We start from the raw sequence: 14,720 nt of genomic DNA, 5'->3' as shown, positions 1-14,720 counted from the left end.
GTCATTCTTTTCCTCAATTCGGGATTAAAATTGGTGACTTGGGACACCCTAAATCTCCCAAGTGGCGACTCTGAATTAAATAAATAAATCCCGTTTCGATTGTCCTTTAATTGAAAAAAAAACTCCCTTGTACCCTCGCGGGGGCGGAAAAAGGAGGTGTGACAAATACCATCCTTGAAGTTGATATTTTGGATGTATGGGGCATTGATTTTATGGGCCCGTTTGTTAGCTTGTGTGGAAACAGATACATTCTTGTGGTGGTTGACTATGTTTCAAAATGGGCTGAAACCGTGGCTTTACCCAACAATGAAGCCTGAAGTGTTGTTGCATTTCTCAAGAAGAGCATTTTTACAAAGTTTGGCACTCCTCATGCAATCATAAGTGATGGGGGTCTCATTTTTGTAATAGAGCTTTTGACACATTGCTTGCAAAGTATAGTGTCAACCACAAAGTTTCTACTCCTTATCATCCTCAAGTGAGTGGCCAAGTTGAAGTCTCAAACAGGGAAATCATAAGTATATTGTCAAAGACGGTCAATGCAAATAGGATCGATTAGTCAAAGAAGTTGGATGATGCTCTATGGGCTTATAGGACTTCTTACAAGACTCTGATTGATATGTTTCCGTATCGATCGGTGTTTCGGAAAGCATGCCATCTACTGGTTGAGGTAGAGCACAAGGCTATGTGGGCTTTGAGGAAGCTGAATCTTGAATGGGATGTGGCAGCAAATCTTCGTGTGGAACAGCTTAATGAACTTGATGAATTCTGATTCCATGCCTACTCCATTTCGTCCTTGTATAAGGACAAGATGAAGTACCTTCATGATAAATATGCTCGTGGCAAGGAGTTTAAAGTGGGTGATTTGGTTCTCTTGTTCAACTCTCGGTTACGTCTATTTCAGGGAAAGCTTAAGTCAAAATGGAGTGGACCTTGAAGTGGTGTTTGTGACTCCGTTTGGTGCTCTTGACTTGAAGAACAAAAATGGGGAAGTTTTCAGAGTGAATGTGCACAGGGTCAAGCACTACCTGGGCAAGATTGATGACAGCCACGTTGTGGCACTTCTTCATCTCAAGTGATTTGATGGTAACCTACGTCGTGCCGCGACGTTAAATCATGCACTTCTTGGGAGACAACCCATGCGTCTTTCTTCTTGTTTTTCTTTGATTTTCATTGCAGTGTAGAATTTATTTTTGGACTGACTGGTTGTGAGATGTTGTAGGATTGCGTTGATGTAGTGCAGGAACAAGTTGGAAAATGCTCAATCTCTGAAATTGGCAATGCGGACCGCACTCATTTTGTGTGGCCGCAAAGGCTTTTGTGCGGGGGCAAGAAATCAATGCGGACCGCAAAAGTGATTTGACAAAAGTAGGGACTCTCTGAAGTTTTCCACCGCGACCGCATTGCATTTTGTGCGGTCCGCGGTGGTCCACTGCGGCCGCACTGGATTTCTTGCGGTCCGCAGTGGTCAACTTGTCAGTGCGTCATGGTTTTGAGCATCATGGACTGCGGTGCCATTTTATGCGGTCCGCAGTGGGTAGGTGAGCTGGGGCCCAGGACCTTTTTCTATAAATAGGACCTGAGGACTTACATTTAAACTTTTCGATACTTTTTATCTGAGAAGCATAAAAATCATTGTTCATCAGTATCATTGCACATAATTAACTGCTAAGACTCTTCAATCTTCAGTAAATCTCATTTCTGGTAACTTTAACTCCTTCTTAATTGTTTAATTTTATTATTTTCTTTGAATTTTTATTTTTCTTAGTTCTTCTTCCTTCCCTTCCCATTTTTCTTTCAATCTTGTAGCTTAGGCTAGTTAAATACTATTTTAATTAGGACTAGGTAGTTAAAACACTGAGGCAACACTTAGGGGATCATTAATAGATGAATAATTGGACTAAAAATGAACAAAACATAAACCCTAGGTTGGTATTGCTGCTACGCACTCAGTGCAGACCGCGGTGGATTTTGTGGGGTCTGCGGTTCCTCTGTGCGGTCCGCAATGCTATTTTGGGCGGACCGAAATGGACAAAGTTCTGAATGTTGACATTTGAGGACCGCAGCCGCAATGGATTTTGTGTTGTCCGCTGGTGCCTTAATGCGGACCGCAATGCCTTTTTGTGCAGTCTGCGGTGCATAGATTCAGAGAGTGGGTAGTCTGAACCCCACCTCTGTGCGGACCGCAATGGATTTTGTGCGGCCCGCGGTAGCCTTTTTGCGGCCGCACCTCATTTTGTGCGGTTCGCATTCTGCAACATTTACACTGTCTGCAACAAACCTTTCTGCAACTCTGCATTTCATTGTTTCAACTGATACTAACAAAGCATAACTGAATGTTGTTTGCTGACAATGGTGAAATCTCGAGGAAAAGGTGGTAAACAATCAGGAAGAGGAGAGTCCTCCTGGGGTAGGGGACAAGGAATAATAAGATTGACCACACAAGTCCGACAAAATATAAAGAACATAAGGGGGATCATAAGAGCTGCAGTCAGTGAGTGAGTATGAGCCTTCCCGGGAGGCATCTTCAGACTTCATGCCAGAGTATATTCCTAACTGGTCAGAGAGAAATAGGTTTGGAGATACACCTATAGCCTCCCCCACTGCCCAAGCATCAGTGCGTATATCTTCTGAGTCGTCTGAGGGCTCAGCTGCCAGCAGTGGAAATGAATACTCCACCTCTTCTAAAGCTTCATTATCTGGAAAGGATCCAGTAGTAGAAGAAGGGGGATAAGTAAAAGGGGGTGAGCCCCAAGTAGGTGGGGTAGAGAGGACTAGAAATCCGGAGGCATGGCATGACCGATTTGTGAGTGAGATTGCCTACCACAAGTTCAGAGAGTGGTGGCCCAAGAAGAGATTGATACCTGAGCGTAAAATCATCACTCAGGACCTTTTGCCTCACAACCCCAATGTGTTGAGGCAATTCAGAGATAGACCTAGATGGGACTACTTCGTAGGCCATATGGAGGACGCCAATGACCATTTGGTGAAAGGGTTCTACACCAATGTGGCCCATATCAAAAAGGGTATCATAAACAACAAAGTGCGGAATCTAAAGGTGAAATTTGATAGCAAGACCATAAATGACTACCTAGGCTTCACGGAGAAGGATGAGTCCCTGTACTTGGAGAAGATGAAAATGGGTGAAGAAGCCCGTCCTTGGTTGGCGGAGTACTTGGAAATCCTAGGTACCACCCCCAAGTGGTTGACTACGGGAGTGAAGATACTGAGGAGAACTTTGAATTTTGAGGCTAAGGGGTGGGAGACATTTGTGTGCAGCAGGCTAGACCCCACCACCCACGACAACTCACTCCCTATTCACCGGGCGATTTTGGTAGCATCTATCATGGAAGGGTACCCGATTAACATCGGGAATATGATGTCCCGGGTTATTACACGGGCAGTGAACGAAGGTGACAGATCTTACCCCTTCCCCAACTTCCTGACGATGTACCTGGAGGACTTAAATGTGGAGAAACGCAAATTTGATGTGAAAGTGAAGGCAAAGGCACATTTCTTATGGTACAACCTACAGGGTGATGACAACCCTAAGGGCAAGCAATCTAAGGGCAAAGCCACTACTTCAACTGGCCAGTCTGAAGAGCCAATAGTGGTAGTGGCTCTTACTCAGCCTCCTTCCACTTCAGCAAACATGGCCCTAGGTCCATCCACTTCTACAGCTCTAGAGATACCCTCCACCACTACATACCCATTGACTGCCCACCGTCTAAGCCAGGCCCTCACCAGCATTGTAAGCACGTGATTTTTGCCCAATATGAGAATTACTCCCAAAAAATTCAAAAATAAAATAATTTTCCTTGGTGTGTAATTTTGTGATATTTTGAATAATTATTTGTATTTGTCTGTGCATGTTTATTTGCTAAATTAATAAAAAATACAAAAATATGTCACATTTTGCATGTAGGATTTAATTCTACAATTTGTTAGTAATTAAGTTTGTTTACAAAAAAATAAAAATTTACAAAAATAGGCATCGTTTGCATTTTTAGCATTTAATGTCCAAATATACAATTTTATGCTTAATTATTACTTAATTGTGCGTTAATTGTTATTGGGAGTTAAGTTGCGCTTTTATAACTTAAGTTAGTTCTTAATAATAGTTTAAGTATTTTTATAATTTAGTTTTAGAGAAATAAAACAAGAAAAGAGAGCGAAAATATAAAGAAAGTCGGAATTGGGGCCTCTTCTTCGATTTCAAGCCACAGGCCCAAAAAATGGCCCAATCTTCCCAAACGACCCAGTCCATAACCCAAAGAGACTCAAACCCCCTTTTCTTTCATTTTTCATAAAACAAAGCAAAAAAAAATCAAGAAAACCCTAAGAGCTAAGCCATCCGCCCCCCCTCCCTATCTTCTTCTTCCTCAAGCTCCCCTCCCTAACAGCCATGGCTTCCCTACCCCCTCACCCAACGCCACCCCCTCCAGCCCTTCCCCCTCACCCTGTCACACTCACACACACATGCACCAACAACTCCATAGCTGCCCTCCTCCATCGAGCTTCGTCATCGTCGAGTTTGAGCTCATCCATGGCTTCCCCTACTGCATCGTCTGCTCCTCGTTGCTGCGTTTCTGCTGCATTACAACGTTTCCGAGCAGCTGTTGCTGCGTCTCTTCTCTTCGTGCTGCTGCTGCTCGCGACCGCTACTGCTTAAGCAAAAGCTTCGTCCAAACGAGCATCGTCGTCTCCATCACTGCCACTAGTTGAGTAGCGTTGCTACTGCTGCCCGCGTCGCCACTGCTGCTGCGTTTTTTCCAGCTATTTGCTGCTTCACTTCATCGTCTTCTTTGCTGCTATTGATGCTTGTTGCTTTGTCGTCTTCAAGTTCGTTTATGTCCAAGTTTCGTTGGTTTCGTTTAGAGTTCGTTCGATGTTCGTCGTTGGTCATTCACGGTTAGTTGTTCTAAGTTTTATTTCATCCATAATTTGTTTGATATTTTCAGATTTGATATTTTCAGATTTGGAATTAGTATAAGTTTGCTTTAGTTTTCTTATTTATTTTAGATAAAAATTGTTAGTTTAATTATATTGTTGTTAGATTTAAGTTGAAGATCCGATTTAATTATTTTTCAGCTTGTTTTATTAATTTTAAGAGGATTTAGTTTTAATATAGAAAGGTATTAGTTTAAATCGTTCAAATCCGTTGTTGGTTGTTAATATAGATTTAGTTCGTGTTCATCTTGTTTGAAGTTCGTTTTTAATTTAGTAATTTAATGCGAAGTTATGTTTTGGTTTTAATTTTTGGATCATGTATCTTTGTTATAAGTTTTGTTGGATTTAATTTAAGAAAGATTAGTTGATTATTTGAAGATTAGTGATTTGAATATGTTTATTTGTTTTGTTTAAGTTTAATTCGAAGTTTGAATAAAGTTTGTTTGTTATTCTTATTGAATATTTTCATTCATGTTCATACTTTGTTTGGTTGATCTTGAATCCGAAATTTGTATAGTTTGATTTCTTGTTTATCATTTATGATTATTTCTTGAATTGGTCTCATAATCTTGTTTAAGTTTAATATAGGAATTGTTTGTTGTAATGTTGTTAGAGTTGATTTTAAGTTCAATATTATTGAATTTGGAAATCTAAATATACTTGTTTGATTGTTGTTGTTGAATCTGAAAATAGGATTGTTTGTTGCTAAAAAATATTGTTCAATCAAATTTTAGTTGTTCTTTGTTGTTCAATTTGTGTTCATGTGATTTGTTGTTGAAATATTGAAGAAATCATGTTCATGTGATTTGTTGTTTAAACATTGTTAGAAATTGATCATATTGTCTATATTTTGGTTAAGTTTGATTAATTGATTGTTATAGCTGATGGGGTAGTTTGGTAATTTGTAGTACGTTCGGGGGGTAAAATAGTAATTTGCAATAAGGTCGGAGGGGTAGTTTAGGAATTGTACATTTTGTATTTGTTTATATGAAGCATGGGGGACAAAATGTAATGGGGTGGGTTGTGATATAGTTGTTTAATATAAAGGGGGGACAAGACAAAATTTAGTGGGGAGGAATCTTGTATTTATTTATGTTAGGCATGGGGGACAAAAAATAATGGGGTGGTGTGATATATTTATTTAATGTAATGGGGATAAGTGGGAAGATAATGGGTTTGGTAGAGAAAATGGATTGATTTTAATTGATTAAAGGGTTGGGATTATATATAGGAAGTCTTGAACACAAGACACGGACAGATACGAGAGAATACAGAAGAGAAAGGACGAATCTGAACAGAAAGAAAATAAGAGAGAGAAAAAAAAAAGGCTGAACATTTAAGAGAGAGAAAATTCCAAAAAAATATTTAAACTTTCAAAAAAAAAACTAAAAAAAAAAATACTTTTGCTTTCTTTCATTGTTTGAAATCAGAATTAATTGTTTTTCATCAAAGCTTGGAGCTTTTGTTTTGAGATTAATACTCCATCGGTTTGCAAACTCTGTTCCTGGGTTGTTACTGCTATTGGACTTTTGTTGTTGTGCTGTATTGTTATTACTGCGTGGCTGACTTTCTTCTTCTTATATTGGCAATACCAGGTACACAACTGTAATTTTAGCATTTTGTAAGCTGAAATGAAGAATGGAATGTTAAATTTTTAATTTAGTTTTAATTTTTTTGTATTGTATTTAGATTATTCATGTATTATTATTCTGTCAATCACTGTCATTTGGCATAATTAGACATGTTATAGCGATATATTAAATAACGCCTTAACCGGATTATTAGGAAATATATTCAAGACGGATTACTAATTAAAACTGTTTAATAATCAAAATAGAAGAAATAACGTAAAAATGGCGTTATTGAATCAGTTTGGCCAAAAATTGATTAATTCCTTATTCATAAGGTTTTTTTGTCAACATTAAGTTAATCGGAATCATGTAGTTAATTTCAGTTAAAACATGAATTAGTTTGCGAATCAAGTATTAGGACATGATGTGAATTAAAACAAAGTTAGTTAAGTTTAAATTGTTTAACTTTTAGAAATATGGTTTAGTAATCAAGTTTTTTTTTAATTTTCAGTATTTGTAAATAATTAATTTCAATAAGCTTAAGTCATACTAACAATATGTTTTAATCCAACTATGGGATAATTAGTTTTTTTTTACTTTTTGGGCAATTCCATGTTGTTCGTAATTATCATTTTAGTAATATTACTTTCCATTAATATTTGTTTTGAATTAGTAATTAATATGTTATTTTTAAGTATGTAGAGATTGACTTCATAATTATGGACAAACTTAGTAATAATAAAGATATAGTCATTAAAGGGTATTCATAAAATAAGGGAGGATCTCGCTAACAAATAAATAAATATAAATAATACAAAAAATTGCAGTCCTCCAATCTTATTTATTTATTTTTTTATATAAGAAAATACCTAGATTTCAAGATGGGCGATTTAGTAAAATTCACGGTCTTACCTAATAATATCATAACGCGTAGTATTTTGGCGCATATTTAATAAGGTTATTTTCTTGAATACGGGTGTACATTTATGTAACCCAAATCACGATCTTGACGAAGTCAAAATGCGTCAACAAATCACGCGTGCACTGGTTGTGGCGTGGCTCGAGATGCGTTTTCACGACGTTGCAATTTTGTATAAAATAAATAATGATAAAAGCGGTTTTTAAAAGTTAAATTTGCACATAAGTTTATAATACGTATTATATCAGATAGTCAAGCCAAATATAACAGTTGAGCGACCGTGCTAGAACCACGGAACTCGGGAATGCCTAACACCTTCTCCCGGGTTAACAGAATTCCTTATCCGGATTTCTGGTTCGCGGACTGTAATACAGAGTCATTCTTTTCCTCGATTCGGGATTAAAATTGGTGACTTGGGACACCCTAAATCTCCCAAGTGGCGACTCTGAAATAAATAAACAAATCCCGTTTCGACTGTCCTTTAATTGGAAAAAAACTCCTTGTACCCTCGCGGGGCGGAAAAAGGAGGTGTGACAGCTCTGGTTCAGAAGGGGGGTAACGAAGGATAAAGAAACTAAACTAAACTTAGGAGATACATTTCCTATGAAGGAGATACAATTCAAGGTGATCATAATTGTCGATAAATGCCCGAACTACGCGGGTTTGATTCTCACCGGATGTGAGATACGTAGGCAACCCTCATCGGGTCTAACCCCACATTTTGCTAAAATAGCCAAAATAAATAAATATAAAAAGGAAAAACATGTCAAAATTTTAATTCCGTCATAAAGAAGCCGGGTGATGTTGTTTTATCAAGACATAGCCGAATGTTCCCGAAAGGGACGCCGGAAAGCTAACTTTGCATAAACAGCCACCTTTGGGTCATGTTTAAGATTTGGTCCAGTTGACCCACATAGCCTTAAAAATCTTCGTCCTCGAGACGTTGAAAGGCCGTGTTTGCAATATTGAGTTTTCTAATTTGAAAAATGATAAAAAGAGTCATAAAGAAGTCGGGTGACGCTGTTTTATCAAGACATAGCCGAATGTTCCCGAAAGGGACGCCGGAAGGCTGACTTTGCATAAACAGCCACCTTTTGGGTCATGTTTAGGATTTTGGTCCAGTTGACCCACACAGCCTTAAAAATCTTCGTCCCCGAGGCGCTGAAGGGCCGTGTTTGCAACACCAGTTTTCTAATTTGGAAAACGATAAAAAGAGTCATGGATAAGTCAGGTGATGTTGTTTTGTCATAAATAGCCGAATGTTCCCGAAAGGGACGCCGGAAGGCTGAGTTTGTATAAACAGCCACCTTTGGGTCATTATTTTAGATTTGGTCCAATTGACCCACACAGCCTTAAAGAAACCTTCGTCCCCGAGGCGCTGAAGGGCCGTGTTTGCAACACCAGGTTTTTATTGTAATTTAAAAATAAAGAGTCTGCGGTCAGGTGAATACCTTTGGGTTTTGTCAAAAATAAGCCAAGCTAGCTTCGGCCGCGTCTTAAACCGTTCTTGCCGAAATAGCCTTAGAGTATCTTTCAGTTGTCGAAAGGCTATTTTCGTAAAAGAATGGACAAGTTTGTAAAGTGTCATAAAATAATCCTCCCTGGCCTCAAAATTCATGTGAAATTTGGAAGGGGCTACATTTGCAAAAATAACCATTCGGTTGCATTTGTCAAACGGAGAGAGGAAGCTGGCCATTTGTTTTTGGAGTTTGTAAATCTTTTGATTATCATATATGAGTTGTTTGATTTCGAGTTTGTAGGTCATCTTTAAACCTTAGAAACCCAGTTTGTTTTAATATGAAAATTGAAAAAATGTTTATTATTGTTTATCTTTATTGGTCCGAACTACGCAAGGTCTGATTCATGCGGGGTCATGATACGTAGGCAATCTCCATAAGATTCGACCACAACAAAAAAAAAGCAAAAAAAAAAAGAGAATGAAAAAGAAAAAGAAAAAATGAAAAACAAATGATGAAAAAATCGGAAAAAAAAAAAAGAAAAAAGATGTTGTTAATAATGAACTCCTGATTGCTAAATTTAAAATTGAATGTCTTTATTCTCCAGGCGGACTCCTGATTTCAACAACAACTTAGGAGGAAATGCCTCTCCTATGGGTAAAATAAACTTAGGAGGAAATGCCTCTCCTATGGGTAAGACTAAACTTAGGAGGAAATGCATCTCCTATGGGATGAAACTAAAACAAACTTAGGAGGAAATGCATCTCCTATGGGTGAAACTAAAACAAACTTAGGAGGAAATGCATCTCCTATGGGTAAAACTAAACGTAGGAGGAAATGCGTCTCCTATGGGTAAAAACAAACTTAGGAAGAAATGCCTCTCCTATGGGTGAAACTAAACTTAGGAGGAAATGCCTCTCCTATGGGTGAAACTAAACTTAGGAGGAAATGTATCTCCTTCATATGAGATGCATTTCCGCTGAGGCAAGATCCGCCTCAGTACTGATTGCCCGACTTCAAATTTCCTTGGACGTACTTTTTTGTTGTATGCTCTTGCCATTCTTCGTTGGTACAGTTGGCCATGACACACTGATGCCAATCTTTTCTCATCGATCAAACTCAACTGCTCAAGACGGCTTTTCACCCATTCATCATCATCGATCTCAGCCTCTGCAATGATTCGCAGAGATGGGATTTCCACTTCTGCGGGTATTACTGCCTCGGTACCGTATACCAATGAGTAAGGAGTCGCCCCTACCGAGGTACGCACGGTGGTGCGATATCCTAACAATGCAAAAGGCAATTTCTCGTGCCATTGTCTAGATCCTTCAACCATCTTCCGGAGTATTTTCTTTATGTTCTTATTGGCCGCTTCAACCGCACCATTTGCCTTGGGACGGTACGGAGTAGAGTGCCTGTGAGCAATCTTAAACTGCTCACATGTCTCCTTCATCAAATGGCTATTAAGATTAGCCCCATTATCTGTGATGATTACCTTTGGGATCCCAAACCGACAGATGATATTTGCATGCACGAAGTCAACTACAGCCTTCTTGGTCACAGACTTGAATGTCTTCGCTTCCACCCATTTGGTAAAATAATCTATAGCTACCAAGATAAACCTGTGCCCATTTGATGCTGCTGGATCAATTGGCCCAATAACATCCATGCCCCATGCAACAAAAGGCCATGGCGCGGACATCGTATGTAATTCTGATGGTGGAGCATGAATCAAATCTCCATGTATTTGGCATTGATGACACTTACGCACAAAACTGATACAATCTCGCTCCATCGTGAGCCAATAATAACCTGCTCGGAGAATCTTCTTTGCTAGAACATACCCATTCATATGCGGTCCGCAAACTCCGGAATGCACCTCAGTCATGATAGTTGTGGCTTGCCGTGCATCTATACATCTCAACAAACCGAGCTCTGGCGTTCTTTTGTACAGTACTCCCCCACTAAGGAAAAACCCACTTGCCAACCGTCGAATTGTTCTTTTCTGATCACTGGTGGCCTGCGTTGGATATACTCCCGCTTTGATGTACTCTTTGATATCATGGAACCACGGCTCTCCATCGATTTCCTCTTTTATCACATTACAGTAAGCATGCTGATCATGGACTTGAATCTGCAATGGATCAACATAGGCCTTATCTAGATGGTGCAACAGTAGCCAAAGCGTCAGCAACCTCATTATGAATCCTTGGAATGTGTCTGAATTCTATGGCCTGAAAACGCTGGCAAAGCTCATGCAGACACTGCCGATACGGTATAAGCTTCAAGTCCCGTGTTTCCCATTCCCCTTGAATCTGGTGTACCAGTAAGTCCGAGTCACCCATGACCAAGACTTCCCGTACACCCATATCCACAGCTAATCTCAATCCCAATATACACGCCTCATATTCTGCCATGTTGTTTGTACAGTAGAAACGAAGCCGAGCTGTAACGGGGTAATGCTGACCTGTTTCCGAAATAAGTACCGCACCTATTCCTACGCCTTTCATATTGGCGGCCCCATCAAAGAAAAGTTTCCATCCCGACTTCTCAGCTTGTTCTAATTCTTCAATGTGCATTACCTCTTCATCAGGGAAATAAGTTTTCAAAGGCTCATAATCTTCATCAACGGGGTTCTCAGCCAAGTGATCGGCTAATGCCTGTGCTTTCATGGCAGTCCGTGTCACATAGACAATGTCGAACTCTGTAAGTAAGATCTGCCACTTTGCAAGCCTTCCTGTGGGCATGGGTTTCTGGAAAATATACTTCAACGGGTCCAAGCGAGATATAAGGTAAGTGGTGTAAGATGACAAGTAATGTTTCAATTTCTGTGCCACCCAAGTTAGGGCACAACATGTCCTTTCCAGATGAGTATACTTGACCTCGTAAGATGTGAACTTCTTATTGAGATAGTAGATAGCTTGCTCCTTTCTGCCTGTAACATCATGCTGCCCCAGTACACAGCTGAATGAACTATCCACAACTGTCAGATATAGAATCAAAGGCCTCTCTGGTTCTGGTGGGACCAACACGGGTGGGTTTGACAAATACCCCTTTATCTTATCAAAAGCCTCCTGGCATTCATCAGTCCATTTGACCGTGGCATCTTTCTTTAACAATTTGAAAATTGGTTCACACGTTGCCGTGAGCTGAGCAATGAACCTGCTGATATAGTTCAGTCTTCCCAACAAACTCATCACCTCGGTTTTATTTCTTGGAGGTGGCAACTCCTGAATAGCTTTGATCTTTGACGGGTCTAATTCAATACCCCTCCGGCTAACTATAAATCCCAACAACTTCCCAGATGGCACCCTGAAAGCACATTTCGCAGGATTGAGCTTAAGATTGTACCTGCGAAGCCTTTGAAAGAATTTTCTCAAATCTCTGACATGGTCGGATTGCTGTCTAGACTTCACGATCACATCATCCACGTATACCTCGATTTCTTTATGTATCATATCATGGAAGATAGTTGTCATGGCCCTCATATAAGTTGCCCCAGCATTTTTCAAACCAAACGGCATGACCCGATAACAATACGTTCCCCACGGCGTGATGAATGCCGTCTTTTCTGCATCTTCCTTGTCCATTAGAATCTGATGATAACCCGCATAACAATCCACAAAAGAGCCAATATCATGTTTGGCACAATTGTCGATCAGTATATGGATGTTGGGCAGTGGGAAATTATCTTTTGGGCTTGCCTTGTTAAGGTCTCGATAATCGACGCACACCCTGGTCTTGCCATCTTTCTTTGGCACAGGCACGACATTGGCTAACCAAGTGGGGTACCGTGTAACCTGAATGACCCTTGCCTCAAACTGCTTGGTGATCTCTTCTTTGATCTTCACACTTATGTCTGTTTTGAACTTTCTCAACTTCTGCTTGACAGGGAGGAGTGCTGGATCAGTGGGCAATTTATGAACCACCAAATCGGTGCTTAGACCCGGCATATCATCATATGACCATGCAAAAACGTCTTTGTACTCATGCAATACTTTAATTATCTCCTCCTTGAGTTGTGGCTCCAAATGAACACTTATTTTAGTTTCCCGTACATTGTCTTGGTCCCCTAGATTAACTGCTTCTGTGTCATTTAGGTTAGGTTTGGGTTTTTCTTCAAAGTGACTTAATTCTTTACTAATTTCCTCATAAGCTTCATCATTATTACAATCCATCCCATCATCACACTCGATCTCTTGTATTATTACTTCTGAACTAGATTGGCTTTTAAAACTGGGCCGAAGATTCCTCATGCATGTCATGTCATTGATATCAGCATAAAAAGAACTGTACAAAGAAAAGAAAAGAAAATGGAAAGAGAATTAGGGACGAAGAAAATTGCATTTCATTAAACGTAAAGACAACAAGGTTTTAACTCATCCAAATGGACGGAACATAACAACTGGATTACAAACCCTGGAATAATCCAGGTGACAAAAAGGAAAACAAAACCCACTACCACGACTCCCTCCGAACTGGAAGAGGAGTAGCTTCCCAATTGCTGATGTTAGCACGTGGTCCGATGTACTGTATGTCTGCTCTGCTTGACCCTTCCCCGGCCTCAACCATGTTTACTTCAGCAAATACTTTCTCAAACACCTTATCCAAATTCCCATCCGCCTCAATTAACGAACCTGACATCTTTGCCAATGACTGTTTCTTAATACTCGGTCTGACGAAGGACCTGGACAATCGAGGAATTGGTTTAGGGAGCACCCAAGCTTTCTTCTTCAATTTACGGGCCTTTCTGATATCTGCCGCTGTTGGTTTGAACCCTAACCCGAAGGTGTCCAAATTTTTGGGCAAAGACACAGGTTGAGTAATGCCCTGCAGTTCAACCCCCAAACCCTTCCCGGGCACGAACCCGTTATTAAACATTTCTGACACTACCATGACGGTCGCAGCTGACACCCTGGGACATGGAATGCTTTTACCCTCAGGCACCCTGCTCACCGGAACCGTGTCGAGGATCTGATACACCCATGGCCCCTTATCATCTTCGGTCTCTATAAAGGGTACAATGGCATCATTCATGGCGCATGTGGGATCTTCCCCATGTAACACAATTTCTTGTCTGTCCCACTCGAATTTGATCATTTGGTGCAGTGTGGAGGGCACGGCTTTTGCCGCATGAATCCACGGTCGACCCAACAAAAGATTATAGGATACTGCAGCATCCAACACCTGAAATTCCATCGTGAACTCGACTGGGCCAATAGTCAATTCGAGTACAATATCCCCTACCGTGTTTGTTCCCCCTCCATCGAACCCTCGAACACAAATGCTATTTTTGCGGATTCTATCCTCATCAATCTTTAACTTGTTCAATGTGGATAACGTGCAAATATTAGCGCTCGACCCGTTATCGATTAGTGCCCGAGTAACCATTGAACCTTCACATTTGACCGTCAAATAGAGAGCCTTGTTGTGTTCTGTGCCTTCCATAGGCAATTCATCATCAGAAAATGCTATCCTGTTCACTTCAAAGATCTTGTTGGCAATTGTCTCTAAATGGTTTACTGAAATTTTGTCAGGCACATGAGCCTCATTCAATATCTTCATTAAAGCTCGGCAATGCTCATCAGAGTGAATTAATAATGACAACAACGAGATTTGGGCCGGTGTTTTTCTCAGTTGCTCAACAATGGAATAATCTTGTCCTTTCATCTTTTTCAGAAACTCTTCTGCCTCTTCTTCTGTTACAGCTTTTTTAACTGGTACTGGATTGTCTTTTGCGCCTTTAGCTTTTCTCAACTCTTCGGGGGCGAAACAACGTCCCGACCGGGTCAGTCCCTGTGCTTCACAACTTTCTTCCTCAATTTC

This window comes from Nicotiana sylvestris, chromosome 2, assembly GCF_000393655.2.
Source record: "Nicotiana sylvestris chromosome 2, ASM39365v2, whole genome shotgun sequence".
In the NCBI taxonomy this organism is placed as follows: domain Eukaryota; kingdom Viridiplantae; phylum Streptophyta; class Magnoliopsida; order Solanales; family Solanaceae; genus Nicotiana; species Nicotiana sylvestris.
This window is presented reverse-complemented; position numbering follows the sequence as displayed.